This window comes from Cetorhinus maximus, chromosome 13 (assembly GCF_964194155.1).
Source record: "Cetorhinus maximus chromosome 13, sCetMax3.hap1.1, whole genome shotgun sequence".
Lineage (NCBI taxonomy): Eukaryota > Metazoa > Chordata > Chondrichthyes > Lamniformes > Cetorhinidae > Cetorhinus > Cetorhinus maximus.
Window position 1 is genome coordinate 62,298,012 of NC_135891.1, and position 21,673 is coordinate 62,319,684.

At 42.6% G+C, this 21,673-nt stretch overlaps 1 pseudogene across 1 annotated transcript in view; it reads right to left on the reverse strand.

Moving 5' to 3' along the window:
- Positions 1-21,024: 21,024 nt before the first annotated feature.
- Positions 21,025-21,673, reverse strand: part of LOC144688631 (tumor necrosis factor receptor superfamily member 5-like) — a 60,178-nt pseudogene continuing 59,529 nt past the window's right edge. Inside the window, exon 8 of the transcript XR_013578452.1 lies at positions 21,025-21,409. The product of XR_013578452.1 is annotated as a tumor necrosis factor receptor superfamily member 5-like (transcript). The remainder of the gene's footprint in view (positions 21,410-21,673) is intronic.

Genomic DNA, 21,673 nt, shown 5'->3' on the forward strand with positions numbered 1-21,673 from the left:
CTGACCCCACAATTCCAAATGTCCATTTATGATTGATACTGACCCCTAGAATTCCCAATGTCCATCATTGATCAACACTGCCCCCAAGAATTCCCATTGTCCATCACTGAGAGACACTGACCCCTAGGATTCCCAATCTCCATCACTTATACACACTGACACATAAAATTCCCAATGTCCATCACTGATACACACTGACCCTAGGGATTCCCAATGTCCATCACTGATACACACTGACCCTGACAATTCAAATCTCCATCACTGATTGGCACTGCCCCCTAGAATTCCCAATTTACATCAATGATACACATTGACCCCCAGAGTTCCCAATCTCCATCAATGATACACTCTGACTCCTGTAAATCCGAATGTCCATCACTATCCCAATGACTATCCGTGATACACACTGGTCCCTAGAAGTCCCAATGACCACCAATGATACACAATAACCCCTAGCATTGCCAATGTCCATCATTGATACACACTGACCCTACGAATTCCCAATGTCCACCACTGATACACACTGACCCCAAGAATTCCCAATGTCCGTCACATTGGACCCTGGCATTACAAAGGCTGTCACTGATACACACTGACCCCAAGAATTCCCAATGTCCGTCACATTGGACCCTGGCATTACAAAGGCTGTCACTGATAGACACTGACCCTAGAATTCCCAAAGTCCATCACTGAATTACACTGGCCCCTAGAATTCCCAATATCCATCAATGACACACATAGACCCGTAGAATTCCGAATACACATCACTGATACACACTGATCCCTACAATTCCAAATGTTCATTCATGTTTGACACTGACCCCTAGAATTCCCAAAGTCCATCATTGATAGACATTGACCCCTAGAATTCTCAATCTCCATCACTGATACATACTAACACATAGAATTCCCAATGTCCATCACTGATACACACTGACCCTAGGGATTCCCAAAGTCCATCACTTTTTTACACTGACCCCTAGAATTACCAATATCAGTCACTGAAAGACATAGACCCCTAGAATTACCAATAACCATCAATCATACACTGACTCCTGTAAGTCTGAATGTCCATCACTGATACACACTGACCCCTAGAATTCCCAATGTCTATCAATGATACACAATGGCCCCTAGAATTCCCAATTTCCATCATTAGACACACTGGCCCCTAGAAACACTCCTGTCCATCGCTGATACACAGTGAATCCTACAATTCCAAATGTCCATCAATCATAGACACTGACCCCTATAATTTCAATATCCATCACATTTACACACTGACCCCTACAATTCCCAATGTCCATCATTGACAAACACTGACCACAAGAAATCCCAATGTCCATCTATGATACACACTGACTCCTAGAATTACCAATTTCCATCACTTATACACATTGACCACTAGAATTCCCAATATACATCACTGGCACACACTGACACCTAGAATTCCCAATGTCCATCACTGACAGACACTGCCCCCTAGAATTCACAATGTACCTCACTGATACACACTGACCCCTAGAATTCCCAATATCCATCAATGATGCATACTGACCCCTAGAATTCTCAACGTCCTTCACTGATACACACTGCACCGTATGAATTCATAGACACTGACCCCTATAATTCCCAATGTCCATCACTGATACACAATGAATCCTGTAATTCCAAATGTCCATCACCGATACACACTGAGCCCTACAGTTCCAAATCTCCATCAATGATAGGCACTGACCATTAGAATTCCCAATGTCCATCGCATTTACACGCTGATCCCTAGAATTCCCAATGTCATCACTAATAGACACTGATCCCTAGTGTTCCCAATGTCCATCCATCACTGATAGCCACGGACCCCTAGAATTCCCAACGTCCATCCCTGAAACACGCTGACCCCTAGAATTCCCCAAGTCCATCACAGATTTAAGCTGAGTCCTCGAATTCCCAAACTCCAACACTGATACACACTGATCTCTAGAATTCCCAATGTCCATCACTGATACACGCTAACCCCTAAAATTCCTAATGTCCATCCCTGATACACAATGACACCTAGAATTCCCAAAGTCCGTCACTGATTTACACTGACATCTAGAATTCCCAATAACCATCACTGATACACACAGACCCATAGAATTCCCAATATCAATCACTGATACACATTGACCCCTAGAATTCCCAATGTCCATCACTGATATACACTGACTCCTGTAATTCTGAATGACCATCACTGATACACAATAATCTCTAGAATTCCTGATGTCCATCAACGATACACTGATCTCTAGAATTCCCAAAGTTCATCCCTGGTACACGGTGACTCCTTAAATTCCCAATATCCATCAATGATGCACACTGACCGCTAGAATTCTCAACGTCCATCACATATGCACACTGATCCCTAGAATTCCCAATGCCATCACTGATAGACAGTGACCCCTAGAATTCCAAATGTCAATCACTGATACACACTGACCACGAGAATTCCAAATGTCCATCACTGATAGACGCTGATTCCTAGAATTCCTAATGTCCAGCCCTGATACACACTGACCCCTTGAATTTACAATGTCCATCACTGAAATACACTGAGCCTGAGAATTCCCAATGTCCATCACTGATACCCACTGACACGTGGAATTCCCAATTTCCATCACTGATACACACTGACACCTAGAATTCCCAATGTTGATCACTGATACACACTGACTCCTGTAATTCTGAATGTCCATCACTAATACACACTAACCTCTAGAATTCCTGATATCCATGACTGATACACACTGCTCCCTAGAATTGCTCCTGTCCATCACTAATACACACTGACCCCTACAATTCCAAATGTCTATCAATAATAGACACTAACCCATAGAATTCCTGTTGTCGATCACTGATACATACTGACCCCTAGAATTCCCAATGTCCATCACTGATTGACATTGACCCCTAGAATTCCCAATATCCATCACTGATAGACATTGGGCCCTCAAATTCCTAAAATCAATCACAGATACACACTGACGCCTAAAATTCTTAATGTCCATCACTGATACACACTGACTCCTGTAATTCTGAATGTCCATCACTAATACACACTAACCTCTAGAATTCCTGATATCCATCACTGATACACACTGCTCCCTAGAATTGCTCCTGTCCATCACTAATACACACTGACCCCTACAATTCCAAATGTCTATCAATAATAGACACTAACCCATAGAATTCCCGATGTCGATCGCTGATACATACTGACCCCTAGAATTCCCAATGCCCATCAGTGATATACACTAAGCCCTGAAATTCCCAATGTCCATCACTGATACTGATTAATCCCTAGAATTCCCAATGTCCATCACTAATACACACTGACCCCTAGCATTCCCAATTTCCATCACTGATAGACACTGACCCCTAGAATTCCAAATGTCTATCACTGAGAGACACTGACCCCTAGAATTCCAAATGTCTATCACTGAGAGACACTGACCCATAGAATTCCCAATGTCGATCGCTGATACATACTGGCCCCTAGAATTTCCAATGTCCATCACTGATTGACACTAACCCCTAGGATTCCCAATCTCCATCACTGATACACAATGACCCCTAGAATTCCCAATGTCCATCACATATAGACACTGACTCCTACAATTCCCAATGTCCATCACTGATATACACTAAGCCCTGAAATTCCCAATGTTCGTCACTGATACTGATTGATCCCTAGAATTCCCAATGTCCATCACTAATACACACTGACCCCTTCAATTAAAAATGTCCATCAATCATATACACTGACCCCTAGCATTCCCAATTTCCATCACTGATAGACACTGACCCCTAGAATTCCAAATGTCTGTCACTGAGAGACACTGACGCCTAGAATGCCCAATGTCCATCACTGATACACACTGACCCCTACAATTCTGAATATCCATCACTGATACATACCAACCTGTAGAATTCCCAATGTTCATCCGTGATAGGCATTGACCCCTAGAATTCCCAATGTCCATCACTGATACTCACTGACCCCTAGAACTCCGAATGTCCATCACTGTTACACACTTACCCTTAGAATTCCCAATGCCCATCACTGATACACACTTACACCTAGAATTCCCAATGCCCATCACTGATACACACTTACACCTAGAATTCCCAATGTCCATCACTGATACACACTGACCCCTAGAATTCCTAATGTCCATCACTGACAGACACTGACTCCTAGAATTCCTCCTGCACCCATATTGATACCTGGTAAGATTTTGAATTTCGCCTTTGCCCCTGTGCAGCCTGAGATATACTCTTGGTTAGGAGATAACGAGAGTCTGCAGGAGCAGCCAGTAGAAGGACGAACCTCAAGGGAGGATTTTCAAAATGGAAGCTTCAATAATAGTAGCTGGTAGGAAATGGGGAGATAGGGCCCAGTGAACAAAAATGTTTCTGCAATTAAGTCACTGTTACTTTCAGCTAGAGTGGATCCATCCTAAATTAACATGGCCGCGCACAGTTAGCAAGTGATTATTGTCAGCACGTTGTATTATTCACAGGATCCCATGAACAGATAATCAATTTATTCACCTCCTTTCAGTCAATATTTATTTATTCAAGCCAACCAATTGGCTATGGATTATTCTAGTCAGAGAATGAATCATTTAACTGAGGAGGTTAATTATGTAGTTATCTCATGTAGCTACTGAAAAATTATTTACACAACATAAATATATTTATTCCATGCAGTCAAGGACAGCTGATTTCTTGAGCATGCATTTGGCTATTTCTTCTTTGTAGGCATGTTGGATTATGAATTCATGAATTCCATTCATCATATATTTAGTTATTACATTTGCCCATTAATCTCTGTATTTATTAATAATTGTTAAACAAAAGGGATTTGGTTAGACAATTGTCAGTCAGGCAAATTAAGTTATTATCTGTCGAGGTTTAGAGCATTACAGCACAAAAGGAGGCCATTTGTGTCTGCACCGCTCTCCAAATGAGCAATTCACCTAGGGCCACTTCCCATCTTCTCTCCACAACCTTGCACATTCTTCCTTTTTAGATAAGTCTAATTCCCTTTTGAATTCTTCGATTGAATATGCCTCCACCGCACACTCAGTGCATTCCAGACCCGAACCTCTTGCTGTGTGAAAAAGTTTCTCCTCATGTCGCTTTTGCTTCTTTTGCCAACTATTTTAAAACTGTGCCCTCTGATTCTTGATCCTTTCACGAGAGGGAAATGATTCTCCCTATCTGCTCTGTCCAGACCCTTCATGATTTTGAATACCTCTATCAAATCTCCTCTCAGCCTTCTCTTCTCCAAGGAAAACAGTGCCAGCTCTCCAATCTTTCTATGTAACTGAAGTTCCTCCTCCCTGGAACCATTCTTGTGAATCTTTCCTGCACCCTTTCCAATGCCTTCACATCTTTCTTGAAGTGCAGCACCCAGAACTGGACACAATACTCCAGTTGAGGCTGTCCCAGTCCTGGAGACTGTGATTAAGGGCTGGGCCTGAGGTATGGTCCCACCCACCATGGAGTCAAGCCTGAGCTTGATGTGTGTCCCAGCCCTGGATCAGCAGTGAGTAACGCAAGGGGTAGACGTGAAAACCTAGAATAAGGGGGAATAACATTAAAATTAGAGCTAAGCCTCTGAAGAGTGAAATCAGGAAACATAAAGGCCAACATTTTCCCCCATCGGGGGGGAAGTGCAGGAACGGGCGCGGGTGGCCAGGCTTCCGATCAGTGCCCCCAATCGGGGGCGCACCGCCATTTTACATGGGCATGCGCGCGAAATAGCGCACAGGTCTCCCTGCGGCTAAGTGCTGGCTCAGGGAGATTAGCTCAGATTTTCAACTTTAACTAAAGATGAGAAAAAAATTCCCCTGCCATGTCCCCTCATGTGACACTGTCACATGAGTTGGTACATGTCCATAATTTTTATTTTAAAATACTGTGGCATTTTTAAATCCTCATGAAACCTCATCCCGCCCGTGGATGAGGTTTCATGCTTTCTCACAAGCCCACCAGGGCTCCCAGCCTGCCCGCCAACCTTAAGGTTACTTTGTTAATGGCCTTAATAGTCCATTGATAGGTCGGCGGGCTCGCAGCCGACTCGGCCACACACCCGCTGACCTGAAAATGTGAATGACGTGGGAAGACACCCCGATGTCTGCCTGCCCGATTTCACCCCGCATCATTTTACGTGTCGGCGAGTGGGCCCCACTCCCGCTCACTGACCGGAAGATCCTGCCCAAAGGATAGTAGAAATCTAGAATTTTCTCCACCAAAATGTTGGGGTTACTGTGACAACTAGAGCTCCCAAGGCTGAATTTGATAGATTTTTAATGGCTATGGCTATCACAGGATATGGAACAAAGACAGGAAAATTGATTTCAGGCACGGATCAGTCAACCTAATCGAATGTAGAGCAACCTTGAGGGGCTGAATAGCCAACTCCTGTTCCCAATGTTCCAAACTGGTTTCATGTGTTTCCTCTACATAGGCAGAATGAGACAATAACACACAGATAGCACTTTACAAAGTCCATTAGTAGACCTCCCCTGCGATTGCTTGTAGAAGATTGTAGAATGCAGTTTAATCACAGCAGGAGGCCCAGTGGGGGGACATTGCGTCATGGCATTTACAATGTATTATTTTATTGCTGATGTGAGTCTAATTGATATTGAAGAGGAGAAGTTACACTCTCCGATCCTGCAACAACCACAGAGACTCAGGCTTCTTTTTGACCGGTTTTATTCAAGGGAGCTGCAATCATTCCTAAGAATGAAGACTCAGCCCCCAGATTGATTACATTTCATTACTTTTGTACTTTTTCTTATCACAATACATTTGAGTACATTTGAATACATTCAATCGGTAACTGACACACCAGTTCCATACTAACTCTATCCTATTGAGTACATAAACATGTGATTTTGCTAACCAATTATTCTAAAGGATGTATACATAATTATATTATCCAATCAAATTTAAAACACGTGCACAAAGACCTTGGTTCTTACAACTCAAGACTGTTTGTGTTTCATCAAAGCCCCCTCTTTGTCCATTGTTCATCTTCCCATGTCTAAGCTAAAACCATTTGCCCCTTCCCTATCTGAGAGAGGAATACACTTAACCTAATTTATGTCATACTTTTGTCTCCAGTCTGACTCTCAAGGCTGTGCAATGTTCATCTGGTAATCTTCAACTCTTAATATGTTTAGCAGCCATGTCTGCCTGGAGATTTTAGGGGTTTTTCAGTAAATTCTTACTGTATTCTCTTTTAGTATTTTTAATTTCCCCCTAACAATACCAGGTAAACACAGGCTGAAGTTTCAGTGTTGATTGGTTAAGGAATTTTACAGATTGGAAAAACACATAGGGTTTCCAGCCATAGGTCAAACACAATTGAGTGATTGGATTGCCTTCTCTAGGCTGAGGGTGAGGGAACGTTGTTCTTATATTTTTGGCCTTTTTCCTCATCTATTTTCCTCATGCTAAGTGCCAAAGACAACGGCCATAAGCAAGCCATTTTCACTGCCATAGACCAGGCCGTGCCTTTGTATACCCAACATCAGGTTGTTGGAGCAAGCCCATATTGAAAGTAAGCTCTGACCACTGATGTCAGATTACTGGTGTACCACGTATCCACACCGGTCATTCCTCACCTCACTTTCCGGACAGGAAACCCACAGGATCAAGCTGAAAAGTTAGTCTTACATCCAGTTCAAGATTGCTCTTTGCTGACTGCACTGATAGGAGGTACAGTCAGAGTGATACCTTGGAGGGGGCATTGAATGAAGCTTTGTGGGTAGAGCTTAGGAATAAAAAAGGGGCAACCACATTATTAGGTGTTTATTATAGACCCCCAGATAGTCAGCAGGAAATTGAGGAGCAAATATGTGCACAATTCGCGGAGGTGTGTAAAAACAATAACAATAGGGTAATTATATTAGGTGATTTCAACTTTCCCAACATTAATTGGGATAGACATAGTGTTAAGGTTTTGGATGGAGTGGATTTCTTGAAATGTGTACAGGAGAACTTTTTAGGTCAATATGTAAAGGGGCCAACAAGGGACGGCGCAGTGCTGGACCTAATTTTGGGGAATGAAGCCGGACAGGTGGCTGAGGTGGTGGTGGGGGAGCATTTTAGTGAAAGTAGCCACAACATGGTACGATTTAAGCTTGTTATGGACAAAGAAATAGACAAGTTGCAAAAAAATGTTTTGGATTGGGGGAGGGCGGATTTTAGTAAAATAAGACAGGATCTGGCCAAGGTAGACTGGGAACAGCTACTTGTGGGGAAATCTACAGAAGGGCAGTGGGGGGCATTCAAAAAGGAAATGGGGAGGGTACAGGCTCAACATGTTCCCTTTAGGGTGATAGGAAGGAGTAACAATCCCAGAGAGCCATGGATGACCAGAGATATTCAGGATAAGATGAGAAGGAAAAGAGAGGCTTTTAGCAGAGCAAATCAGCGGAGGCATTACAGGAGTACAGAAAATGCAGGGTGGAGCTTAAGAAAGCAATTAGGAGAGCAAAGAGGGGATATGAGAAAGCTCTGGCAGATAAAAGTAGGGAAAATCCCAAGATATTCTATAAGTATATCAATGGGAAGAGGATAACCAGGGAAAGAGAAGGGCCCATTAGGGACAATCTATGGTTGGAGCCAGAGGACATCGGTAGAGTGTTGAACGAATACTTCTGTCTTCACCCAAGAGAATGAGGATGAAGGTATGGAACTTGGGGAGAGAGACTGCGAGGTTCTTGAGCAAATTGATATAGGGAGTGACAAGGTATTGAAGGTGTTGGCAGGCTTAAAAGTGGACAAATCTCCAGATCCGGATGACTTGTGTCCCAGACTGCTGAGGGAAGCAAGGGAGGAGATCGCAGGGGCTCTGACCCAAATTATTAATTCCCCTCTGGCCACGGGGGAGGTGCCAGAAGACTACAGAACAGCTAATGTGCTTCCGCTATTTAAGAAGGGTTGTAGAGATAAGCCAGGGAACTGCAGACCAGTGAGTCTCACGTCAGTGGTAGGGAAATTATTGGGGAAAATTCTGAAGGAGAGAATCTATCTCCACTTGGAGAGGCAAGGTTTGATCAGGGATAGTCAGCATGGCTTTGTCAGAGGGAGGTTATGCCTAACAAATTTGATTGATTTTTTTGAGGAGGTGACCAGGTGTGTAGATGAGGGTAGTGCAGTTGATGTAGTTTATGTGGATTTCAGCAAAGCCTTTGACAAGGTCCCACATGAGAGACTTATAAAGAAGGCAAAATGCACAAGGGATACAGGGTAATTTGATAAGGTGGATTCAAAATTAGCTTAGTTGTAGGAGACAGACTGTGAAGACAGAAGGCTGCTTTAGTGACTGGAAGCCAGTGTCCAGTGGCGTACCACAGGGATCTGTGCTGGGTCCCCTATTATTCGTCATTTACATAAACGACATAGATGACTGTGTGGGGGGTAGGATTAGTAAGTTTGCGGATGACACAAAGATTGGCTGGGTGGTTAACAGTGAGGTTGAGTGTCTTGGGCTACAGGATGATATAGGCGGGATGGTCAAATGGGCAGAAAAGTGGCAGATGGAATTTAACCCTGAAAAGTGTGAGGTGTTACACTTCGGAAGGAGTAATTTGACAAGGAAGTATTCAATGAACGGCATGACACTAGGAAGTTCTGAGGAACAAAGGGACCTTGGCGTGTGTGTCCATAGATCTCTGAAGGCAGAGGGACATGTTGGCGGGGTGGTGAAAAAGGCATATGGGATACTTGCCTTTATCAATCGAGGCATAGATTACAAAAGTAGGGAGGTCATGTTGGAGTTAGGAACATAGAAACATAGAAACTAGGAGCAGGAGTAGGCCATTCGGCCCTTCGAGCCTGCTCCGCCATTCATTATGATCATGGCTGATCATCCAACTCAATAGCCTGCTCCCGCTCTCTCCCCATACCCTTTGATCCCTTTTGCCCCAAGAGCTATATCTCCTTCTTGAAAGCATGCATTCTGGTCTCAACTACTTTCTGTGGTAGTGAATTCCACAGGCTCACCACTCTCTGGGTGAAGAAATTTCTCATCTCAGTCCTAAATGGTCTACCCCATATCCACAGACTGTGACCCCTAGTTCTGGACTCCCCCACCATCGGGAACATCCTTCCTGCATCTACCCTGTCTAGTCCTGTTAGAATTTTATAGGTTTCTATGAGATCCCCCCTCATTCTTCTGAACTCCAGCGAATATAATCCTAATCGACTCAATCTCTCCTCATATGTCAGTCCCGCCATCCCAGGGATCACCCTGCTAAACCTTCGCTGCACTCCCTCTATAGCAAGTACATCCTTCCTCAGATAAGGAGAACAAAACTGCACAACATTATTCCAGGTGTGGTCTCACCAAGGCCCTGTACAATTACAGCAAGACATCCCTGTTCCTGTACTCAAATCCTCTGGCTATGAAGGCCAACATACCATTTGCCTTCTTTACCGCCTGCTGCACCTGCATGCTTACCTTCAGCGACTGGTGTACAAGGACATCCAGGTCTCATTGCACATTCCCCTCTCTCAATTTATAGCCATTCAGATAATAATCTGCCTTCCTGTTTTTGCTACCAAAATGGATAACCTCACATTTATCCACATTATACTGCATCTGCCATGCATTTGCCCACTCACTCAGCTTGTCCAAATCACACTGAAGCATCTCTGCATCCTCCTCACAGCTCACCTTCCCATCCAGCTTTGTGTCATCTGCAAATTTGGAGATATTACATTTAATTCCCTCATCTAAGTCATTAATATATATTGTGAATAACTGGAGTCCCAGCACCGATCCCTGCGGTACCCCACTAGTCACTGCCTGCCATTTGGAAAAAGACCTGTTTATTCCTACTCTTTGTTTCCTGTCTGCCAACCAGTTTTCTATCTATCTCAGTACACTACCCCCAATCCCATGCACTTTAATTTTACATGCCAACCTCTTATGTGGGACTTTGTCGAAAGCCTTCTGAAAGCCCAAATAAACCACATCCACTGGCTCCCCCTCATCAACTCTACTAGTTACATCCTCGAAAAATTCCAGTAGATTTGTCAAGCATGATTTCCCTTTCATAAATCCATGCTGACTCTGTCTGATTCTGCCACTGTTTTCCAAGTGCTCAGCTATTAAATCTTTTATAATGGACTCTAGAATTTTCCCCACTACCGACATCAGGCTGACTGGTCTATAATTCCCTGCTTTCTCTCTGCCTCCCTTTTTAAATAGTGGGGTTACATTAGCTACCCTCCAATCTGTAGGAACTGTTCCAGAGTCTATAGAATCTCAGAAGATGACCACCAATGCATCCACTATTTCTAGGGTCACTTCCTTAAGTACTCTGGGATGTAGATTATCAGGCCCCGGGGATTTATCAGCCTTCAATCCCATCAATTTCCCCAACACCACTTCCCTACTAATACTGATTTCTTTCAGTTCCTCCCTCTCACTAAACCCTGTGTTCCCCAACATTTCTGATATGTTATTAGTTTCCCCCTTTGTGAAGACAGAACCAAAGTATGTATTTAGTTGGTCAGCCATTTCTTTGTTCCCCATTATAAATTCCCCTGTTTCTGACTGTAAGGGACCTACATTTGTCTTCATCAATCTTTTTCTCTTCACATACATATAGAAACTTTTACAGTCAGTTTTTATGTTCCCTGCAAGCTTACTCTCACTCTATTTTCCCCTTCTCAATCAATCCCTTGGTCCTCCTTTGCTGAATTCTAAAGTTCTCCCAATCCTCAGGTCTGTTATTTTTTCTGGCCAATTTGTATGCCTCTTCCTTGCATCTAATACTATCTCTAATTTCCCTTGTAAGCCATGGTTTGGCCACCTTTCCTGTTTTACTTATGCACCAGTTGTATAGAACCTTGATGAGGCCACAGCTGGAGTACTGTGTGCAGTTCTGGTCACCACATTATAGGAAGGAGGTGATTGCACTGGAGGGGGTGCAGAGGAGATTCACCAGGATGTTGCCTGGGATGAAACATTTAAGTTATGAAGAGAGGTTGGATAGACTTGAGTTGTTTTTGTTGGAGCAGAGAAGATTTAGGGGCGACCTGATCGAGGTGTACAAGATTATGAGGGGCATGGACAGGGTGGATAGGGAGCAGCTGTTCCCCTTAGTTGAAGGATCAGTCACGAGAGGGCACAAGTTCAAGGTGAGGGGCAGGAAGTTTAAGGGGGATGGGAGGAAAAACTTCTTTACCCAGAGGGTGTTGATGGTCTGGAATGCGCTGCCTGGGAGGGTGGTGGAGGTGGGTTGCCTCACATTTGGCAGGTCATAACATTCAAAGCTATGGGCCAAGTGCTGGTAAATGGGATTAGGTAGGTAGGTCAGGTGTTTCTCATGTGTCGGTGCAGACTCGATGGGCCGAAGGGCCTCTTCTGCATTGTGTGATTCTGTGATCACGTCCATTCTCCAAGGGGTGGGTTAGTTTAAAATTGCGCCCAATAACCTTGGAAAGAAGTACAATAAATATATGATCAGATCACACTGGTATAAAACTGTCAAAAAAAATTGTATTAACAATATAAATAGACAAGTGAACAGTGGCAAAGATAAACAGCAAATTTACAACAATGTACAGGTAAATATTTCTCAATGCAATACAAAAATGTTTAAGAATGGTCAAGTCTTAAAACCTCCAGGGAAAACAACTTCCCCCACCATGACCTTACATGACAACTTGTTGCTAACCTTCCCTGGGGTCTCCTGGTCATACCTTTCTCCGTTACGGTCTCAGGAGAACTTTTAAAATCCCCTGAAGACTGATGTCAACAAAGGAAATTGAAGATGTATTGAAATCGAGCTCCCAATAAACATAGATATAAAAAAAGATACTTGTGTTTGAATTGAATGCAGGACCCTGGCCTGGGCGTAAAATTAATCAACTTTAAACATTTAGGAGCAGTCCAGAGATATTTCTCTCAGCAGTGCCTACCTAATAATTCCTAGAACAATCAAATAGTCTGCTATTAGTAACAGCAGTTTGAAAACACTGAACATTGGGAGCAAGGAAACAGGCTTACAGTTTAATGTATTAATATTTTCCTGTACCCTTGACTGACACAGTGGACATTTCAGTTGTTCAGGAGCTAATGTTGTCAAATAAACTGGATGAATTTCTGTGAACATCCTAGTTTTAATCATCTGTATAATGAGAAGAAAGAATGAAGCTAATAACAGAAGATGTTTTGCTGTTTATGGAGAAATCCTGCATTGAGAAAAACTGCTTAATGTTGTCACAGACACACTGCATTATACAAACAGGAGTGTTATCATACAAAGCCCAAGTATCGTTCTGCTGCTGATGTGAAGCTGTGTCCCTGGAAGGAAAGAAATAGCATTTATGTAGCACTTTGCACTACCTTAAAACATCCCAATGTGCTGTACAGCCAGTTAAGTACTTTTCATGTATGGTTGCTGTTGTAGGAAAGGCGGCAATCAATTAGCACAAAGCAAGGCCACACAAACAGCTATGTGATAATTTCCAGATGATCTATATGTCTCTCCCTCTCTCTCTCACATGTGGGTGAAAATGGATCACTGGACTAGCGAAAGGAGCAGATGGGTGAAGGCAGGGGGCAATGAGGCTAAAGAATGGGTCAGGAACACTGAAGGAAGAAGGTAACCAAAGATCATGAAGAAGGCGGCGGCACTGGAGTGGAATGGTGGGGGGCTGGTGGCAAAGAGGATGTGACAGCAGCACAGGGCATGCAGCTCCAGGTAAACTTCACAAGTTTGAAATCGCACAGGAAAGTAAAAAGAAAAATGGGAGATAAATAACTGCGCTGAGGGGAGGGTTTACCATGACATGAGATGAAGGCAATGGGAAAAAACCCAAGCAGCCCCACTCCATGCCTGTACCTGTAGCATTTACTTTAGAGGTTGTGCATGACTAGTTAGCAGCTGGCCATTTGCAATAAATCTGAGCATGTTGGGGAAATGAGTTAGAAATATCTGAAAAAATGCATATTCCAGGATACAATTAAAAATCGAGCCCCAGGCTTTGAAAAAGAGAAAGAGGCGCCTCGCCAAAAAATAAAAATGAAGAGGCTTGATACCTAAAACATCCCCTCGCTATAGATAAGTTAAATGACATTATTGTGAGGTATTCAATTTAAATTCCTATTGTGATTTAAAAATAACTTTTTATAACTGTCCTCTGAAGTTACTGAAAAACAATAAGGCCAAAAGATGACATTATAAAAGTCAAAGAAAAATGTTTTCATTTATATAGCGCCTTTGCACATTTTAGGGACACCCCCTTGTACTTTCATCACTCTTGAGATGCAGTCACTGTTGCTGTTGATAACCAGGGCAGCCAGTTTTTGCACAGGGAAGATCTCACAAAGAGGTTTACGTTTTGAGTCGAATACTGGTTCTGCAGAAAAGTCATATTCAATTTAAAACGTTAACACTGTTTCTCTCTCCACAGACACTGCCAGGTCTGTTGGACTTTTGCAACACTTTCTGTTTTTATTTCAGATTTCCAGCAGCTGCAGTATTTTGCTTTTATTTTGAGCTATTTTTGGTGCTTGGTTGTGGGAGGAATTTTAGTAAGTATCTCTTCTCTGGATAATGCCATAGGAATCTTAGTCATCCACCCTGTTTAATCCTTCATCTGAGACTCTAAGCCTTTTAGCCTTTTATTGAGAGACAGCATCTCCAACAATGAGGCGTCAGCTTGGATTATATTTGCAAATCTGCAACTGTGGTACCATCCCACAACCTTCTAACCTGCGTGAAAGCTTTTTTTTTATTTGTTTGTGGGATGTGGGCATTGCTGGCTAGGCCAACATTTATCGCCCATCCCTAATTGCCCTCGAGAAGGTGATAGTGAGCCGACTTCTTGAACTGCTGCAGTCCATGTGGTGTAGGTACACCCACAGTGCTGTTAGGGAGGGAGTTCCAGGATTTTGACCCAGTGACAGTGAATGAACAGCGACATATTTCCAAGTCAGGATGGTGAGTGACTTGGATGGGAACTTCCAGACGGTGGTGTTCCCATGTATCTGCTGCCCTTGTCATTCTAGATGGTAGTGGTCGTGGGTTTGGAAGGTGCTATCTAAGGAGCCTTGGTGAGTTTCTGCAGTGCACCTTGTAGATGGTACACACTGCTGCCACTGTGCATCGGTGGTGGAGGGAGTGAATGTTTAAGGTGGTAGATGGGCTACAAATCAAGCAGGGCTGCTTGACAGCATGTCCAGTTGAGCCAATATTACATGCTGAGTGATTTGATTGGCTTAGTTTTTGCCTTCATTTAATTGGTAATTTTTTTTCTCACTAGTCAAAATTACAGATTTGTTGCTCATTTTAAAAAGAGATCTGAGCCAATCAAAAAGTATAACAGAGTGAGTCTGTGATAGCTATCAGTCAGTGAACACTTCATAGAATAGCTTTCCAGTCTGACCCGTGATTGACCCAAACATTGATTTTAAGAATTTAACTTAAGAATTTTTATGCAGTTTCATCCTGTGGTCTTAAAGGGGCAGGCATCTACACATTTGCAATAGAATTATAATTGTCACACATTATTACACATGCTCCTGTCCTTATTAAACAGCATGTCCTCTAAACAGCACCACAGAAGATTTACTTGTATTGAACAGAAATACATGCTTAAACACACACACACACATCATACTCTAGATATCACTATCTTGAAAGAAATGGAAAATAGTCTTGGAAAAAAGAACAATGAAAGTCAATTGTTCAGCTGTAAGCTGACATTTACAAATAGTGATGATTACCTGAATTTCAACTATGGTCTTAAAGGGACAGGCCAGGTTAGCAGCTAAATGCCATCCCCGTGCTTCAGAATGCTCCCAGAAATCCAGTAGTGTTATTGTATAACAGCTGTTTCCTTACGTCACTCAAATCATTCAAAACTCTCAACAGAAACATAAGAAATAGGGGCAGGAGTAAACCATACTGCCCCTCAAGCCTGTTCCACCATTCAGCAAAATCAGGCCTAAACTTCAACCTCAACTCCATTTTTCCAACCCAGCTCCTCATATCCCTTCATTGCCTTAAGTGCCAAAAAATCCATCCACCTCACCCCTGAATATACTCAATGACTGAGCATCCTCAGACCTCTGGGGTGGCAAATTCCAAAGATTCACAACCCTCCAAGTGAAGAAATTTCTCTTCATCTCAGTCCTAAATGGCTAAGACTAGGACTCCCTAGTTCTAAATGCTCCAACCACAGGAAACACCCTGCCAGCATCCTGTCAAGCCTTCCTAAGAATTTTTTGACAATTTTTAACAATTCTGTGATTCTGTGAATTTCATAAGTTTGAATGAGATCACCTGTCATTCTTCTTAATTCCATAGATCATGGGTCATACGGCTCAATCTCTCTTCATAGGACAGCCTGCTCATCTCAGGGATTTTTCTAATAAATTTTATATGCACTCCTGTTCTGAGGAAGTATACTCTTCCTTAGATAGTGAGACTAAAACTGTACACAGAGCTCCAAGTGTGTTCTCAACAAAGTCCTGAACAATTGCAGCAAAACTTCCTTACTTATATCATCTAACCCCTTTGCAATGAGGACTAATGTACCATTTGCCTTATCCATTCCTGACTTTACCTGCATGTTAATTTTCTGTGTTTTACAAATTCCTCTGAGCACCAATATTTACTAGCGCCTCACATTTACAAAATATCTAGCTTTTTCATTCTTCCTACAAAAGTGGATACTTGCACACTTTCCCACATTATACTCCATTTGCCACCTTCTTGCCCAGTCATGTAATCTCTGCAGAACTCTTTCCATCCCCTTCACAGTTTACATTCCCTCCCAGATTTGTAACATCAGCAAACTTAGATACTTGGTTCCTTCATCTAAGTCACTGATAGAGGGAAAAGAGCCAAAGCTCTAGATCTGATCCATGCGCACTCCAGAAGTTATACCCTGCCATCTCAAAAATGACCCATTTATTCCTACTCTCTATTTTCTGTCTGTTAACCAATCCTCAATCCACGCTGATCTATTATCCCCTATCCCATAAGCCCTAATCTTGTGCAACAAGTTCTTATGTGGGGCATTATCAAATGTCTCCTAAAAATCTAAATACTCTATATCCACTGGTTTTTCCTTATCTACCCTGCTAGTTCCACCCTCATGAGGCCGGTTAGCTCAGTTGCTTAGATGGCTAGTGTGTGGTTCAGAATGGCACTAACAGCACCGGTTTCGATTCCCCCCATTTGGGCTGAGGCAGACCGGGGCTTGCCCCTTTGTTCTGCATCGTAGTAAAACCATGGCTACCCTCACAATTGAGGCTGCTACCTGGAGGAGACTTACACCTCAAAAAATCCTAATAGATTTATTAAGCACAATTTCCCTTTCATACTGACTCTGCTAAGCATTATGTGATTTTCCAGGTACCTGTACCAAATCCTTTAGACTCTAGTATTTTCTGATTTTCTGTGCTATTAATCTAACTGGCCTAATTCCCTGTTTTCTCTCTCCCTCCTTCCTTGATCAGTGGGATTACATCTGGTAACTTCCAATCCACAGGAACTGTTCTAAAATTTAGATAGTACCACTTTTCCATTAGCGTTTCTATTCCTCAAGGGAATGTATATTCATTGAGAATTATTAATTATTTCTTTAAAGTTTGCCTTTGCTTATTTACCATTGTATCTTTTAATCTAATTACCCATCTACCTCAGCCAACTCACAATTCATTCTTCTAACTTGTGTGTAAATTTAAAACCCTAGTTACAGACTTGATCACATCACTCTCAAACTCAACATGAAATTCTATTAGATTATGATCACTGTTCCCTAGAGGATCCTGTACTATAAGATTTCTACTCAACTCGATTTCATTACACAATACTACATCTAAAGAAGCCTGTTCCCAAGTTGGCTTCTTGGCACATTATTCCAGAAAAGTATTCCGAATTCATTCCATGAACTCATCCTCCAAGCTTTTTTGCTAATTTGGTTTGCCCAGCCTATATGAAGATTAAAGTCCCCCACGATTATTGTATTACCCTTGTTACATGTTCCTCTAATTTCCTGATTTACACTCTGTCCAACAATATGATTACTGTTAGGTGGTCTATAAACTACTCCCACCAGTGTTTTCTAAACCCTGTTAGCTCCAACCATACTAATCCAACATCCTGATTTCCCAGGGTAAGTTAATTTCTCCCTGTTGCCTTTCGCAATCCTCTATTAGCAGGGTCCCCACAACCTTTTCCATTTTGCCTATTTTTCTGAAAGTCACATACCCATATTTAATGTCTTCTAAAAATCCAAATACGCTATATCTACTCGTTTCCCTGTATCTACCCTGCTACTAACACCCTCAAAAAACTTGAATAGATTTATCATGTACAATTTCCCAATTAGTTTCCAATCTTGGTCACCCATTAATCATGTTTCAGTAATGGCTACTGGATCAAACCCATTCGTCTCTGTTTGTGCCATTAATTCATCCAACTTATTAAAATGCTTCATGTAGTCTGATGTAGCACCTTTAGTTTTTAACATTTTATTATTTTTCCCTGATGTGCCCTTAGCCACTAATGCTCCATTACCATTATTAAACTCTCTGTCCCTTCTTTTCATAATCTGCTTGGCTTTCCCCAAACTGCTACTTTGCTTCACAGCCCTGACATTTCTCTTCTAACTTATACATCTACCCTTGTCTTAAATCTCCCTCCCACTTATTAGTTTAAAACCCTATCTACCTAACTGAGTTATTTGATTCACCAGAATAGTAAGTGAAGCCCATCCCAGTAGAACAGCTCCGTCCTTCCCCAGTACTGTGCCAGTGCCTCGTATATTGAAACCCCTACCTCCCACACCACTCTTTCAGCTATGCATTTAAACCTCTAAATTACTGTCCTTCTGCCCAGGTAGTAATCCAGAGATTTTTTTTATACCCGTGATTCTGCTTTTTAATCTCCACCCTAACTCCGCAGCAGAACCTCATTCCTCTTCTAATATGTTGTTGGTTCCTCCATGAACCACAACAACTGGAGTCTCCCCTCTAGTTCAAGTTCCTCTCTAGCAAGAAGCATCCTTAACCGAAGCAGACGATGCAGCCTTTGAGACTCACCATCATGGATGCAGAGAGCAGTATCTGTCCACCTGAATGTACTATCCCCTACCACAATCACATTTCTTTTTGCTCTGCCAACTTGACCAACTCGGCCTCTTGTACCATGGTGCCATGGCCTATTTGCCCAGTTTTCCAACTGTCTTTGTTCTTATCCACACTAGTAACAACTGCCTCATACCTATTGGGCAACTGCAAAACCTGAGACCTCTCACCACAGCATCTGCAGTCCTCACAGCTGCTTGAGTCATAGTCACTTCCTCCTGTCCCTGGCCACTGACCAAATCTAAATCGTTCTAGGGGGTGTGATTGCCTCCTGGGTCAAAGTGCCAAGTAACTTTCCCCCTCCCTGATGCCCCCCAATGTCTGCATGTCAGGCTCCAGCTCAACAACTCTGAGCCGAACTTCCTTGAGGTGCAGACATTGCAGGTGTGGTTGCCCAAGGTCACACTACTTTTCACAAAGCCCACATGCTACAGACTTGGCACAGCATCTGCATTGCCATCTCTATCTAACCTAGTTTTATGCAGTTAATTATGTAAATAACTCACTTGGTATATCTTTATTTTTTTTAAAAAAGACTAATTAACTTAACTAAGAGAAAGACTTGCATTTATATTTTTTATCTTTCACAACCACAGGATCTCTCAAAGTGATTTACAGCCAATGAAGTACATTTTGAAGTGAAGTCACGGTTGTAATAAGTCAAGTTAAGCAAACTCCCTCAAACAGCAGTGTGATCATGACTAGATTATCTGTTTTTGTGATGTAGATTGAGGGATAAATATTGGTCAGGACACTGGGGAGAACTCTTGCGTCCTTCTTTAAAATAGTGCCATGGGATCTTTCACATCAAGCTGTGTGTGTGAAAGGCAAAAATTCAGAACCTTCATTCCTCCTCTGTACCAAATTCCCACTCTCAGCAATTTCTCAGCTACTCACTCTGTTTACGGTACACTCTACGAATGCATTCCTCCAGTGAGGTAAGGTACAATTGGATAATCATGGCATTTACTGTTGATATCATCAACTCTGATTCATTAATGCAAGAATCCTTTTTTTTTAATCATAGCCAGCAAAAAATGAAATTCCCAATAATGGAACAAAAAAACAGTGTTGTCACTGAGAAATGATCAACCAATCAGCTGTGCAATTGTTCTATATGTACTTGGGTAGGTGTGGGCGAATAAGGAAGCTTCAAGTGATTTTACAAAGCACAATTGTGAAGTTTGAATGGTTTCATTGTTACCTGAAACCCGAGTTGGGATTATGTTCATGTCATCATTCTCGTTTATTTTTTCTCCATTTAGCACTGTCCCTCTGGAGCCTCATGAGCACTAGTAGCTACTCTGGTGCCCCTCAAGCACTGGCAGCCCCACACTGGCTGCCTCTCTTGTACCCCGTGATCCCTGGCAGCCTCTCTGGTGCCTGAGTGGCTCCACATGCACTGGCAAGTCCTGCCAGCTCTCAAACAAGTGTGTCCATGTTTTGGGTATGAGCCAGGTAACAAGTGTTGGGAGGTCACTGCAATGTGCGATGTCGAGCCCAAACCTATTTCCCTCCAACACCCACAGCAGCTTTATTTCCAGCAGGGGGTCATTAGACATTGATCATGAAACCCTCAACTGAACACCATCATTAGGCTTCTGCACCAACATTACCCAATTTCAGAAAAACATTGTGGCACACTTTATACGAGATTCACCAGTTATGCATGTACAAGACAAAGGACTTTAGACATAAACAATTAATGCCTGTTATCCTGTCTGCATTAAGAGTGACCAACCTATACAGTAGTCACTGATAACAGAATAGGCATCCTTTGTTGTGCTGTTCCAGAGAGTAACATTACTGGTGAGCTGACTGCAAAGAGCTCAAGGGTATAAGAATGTAGAAAATAATGGTTTTGATGGCACAATAAAATAGTTCAACAGTGTTCTGTATCGAAGAAAATTCTGTAAGATTCCAAGGGAAACTCTTCGAATCCTGGTGGATTTTGCTTCAACTACCTACTCGCAATAATGTTCTTCCTCAATTCAGGCATTCCCTTCCTGCAGTCCATTCGCGCACTGTTCAGTAATGTAACGGACCCTTGTTATGCCATGCTGGGTCTGTCCCTCCTCCTCAGAGGGGTGGCTCTCTTTGGCCCTCTTCCTGGACCCCGGTGTGCAAGCTGATACTCCCTCCTTGCTCCATCTCCGGAGTCCCCACCAGTTGAGTTTCCTGGGCTACCCGCTCAGGGTGCTTCTCCTTCGGTGCCCTCCGTCTGTTTATCTAATGATACACATAAAGGGCATTGTCCACATGAGATGGATGTTATAGTATTTAATATGATGTCACTCCCAACCCGCCTCCTGCTGCAGATGGAATCTGCAGGTAGATCCCACAACACCACTAGCAAAGACCAAACAACCCCACAACTTTCCCCAGTGTACCTATATATTAGAGCTGCAAACACCATTGGATCCCTGACTGTGGGGCATGTCTCAAACGCTTCATATACCCAGTACAGGCTGGGATTACTAGAAACCTTACACT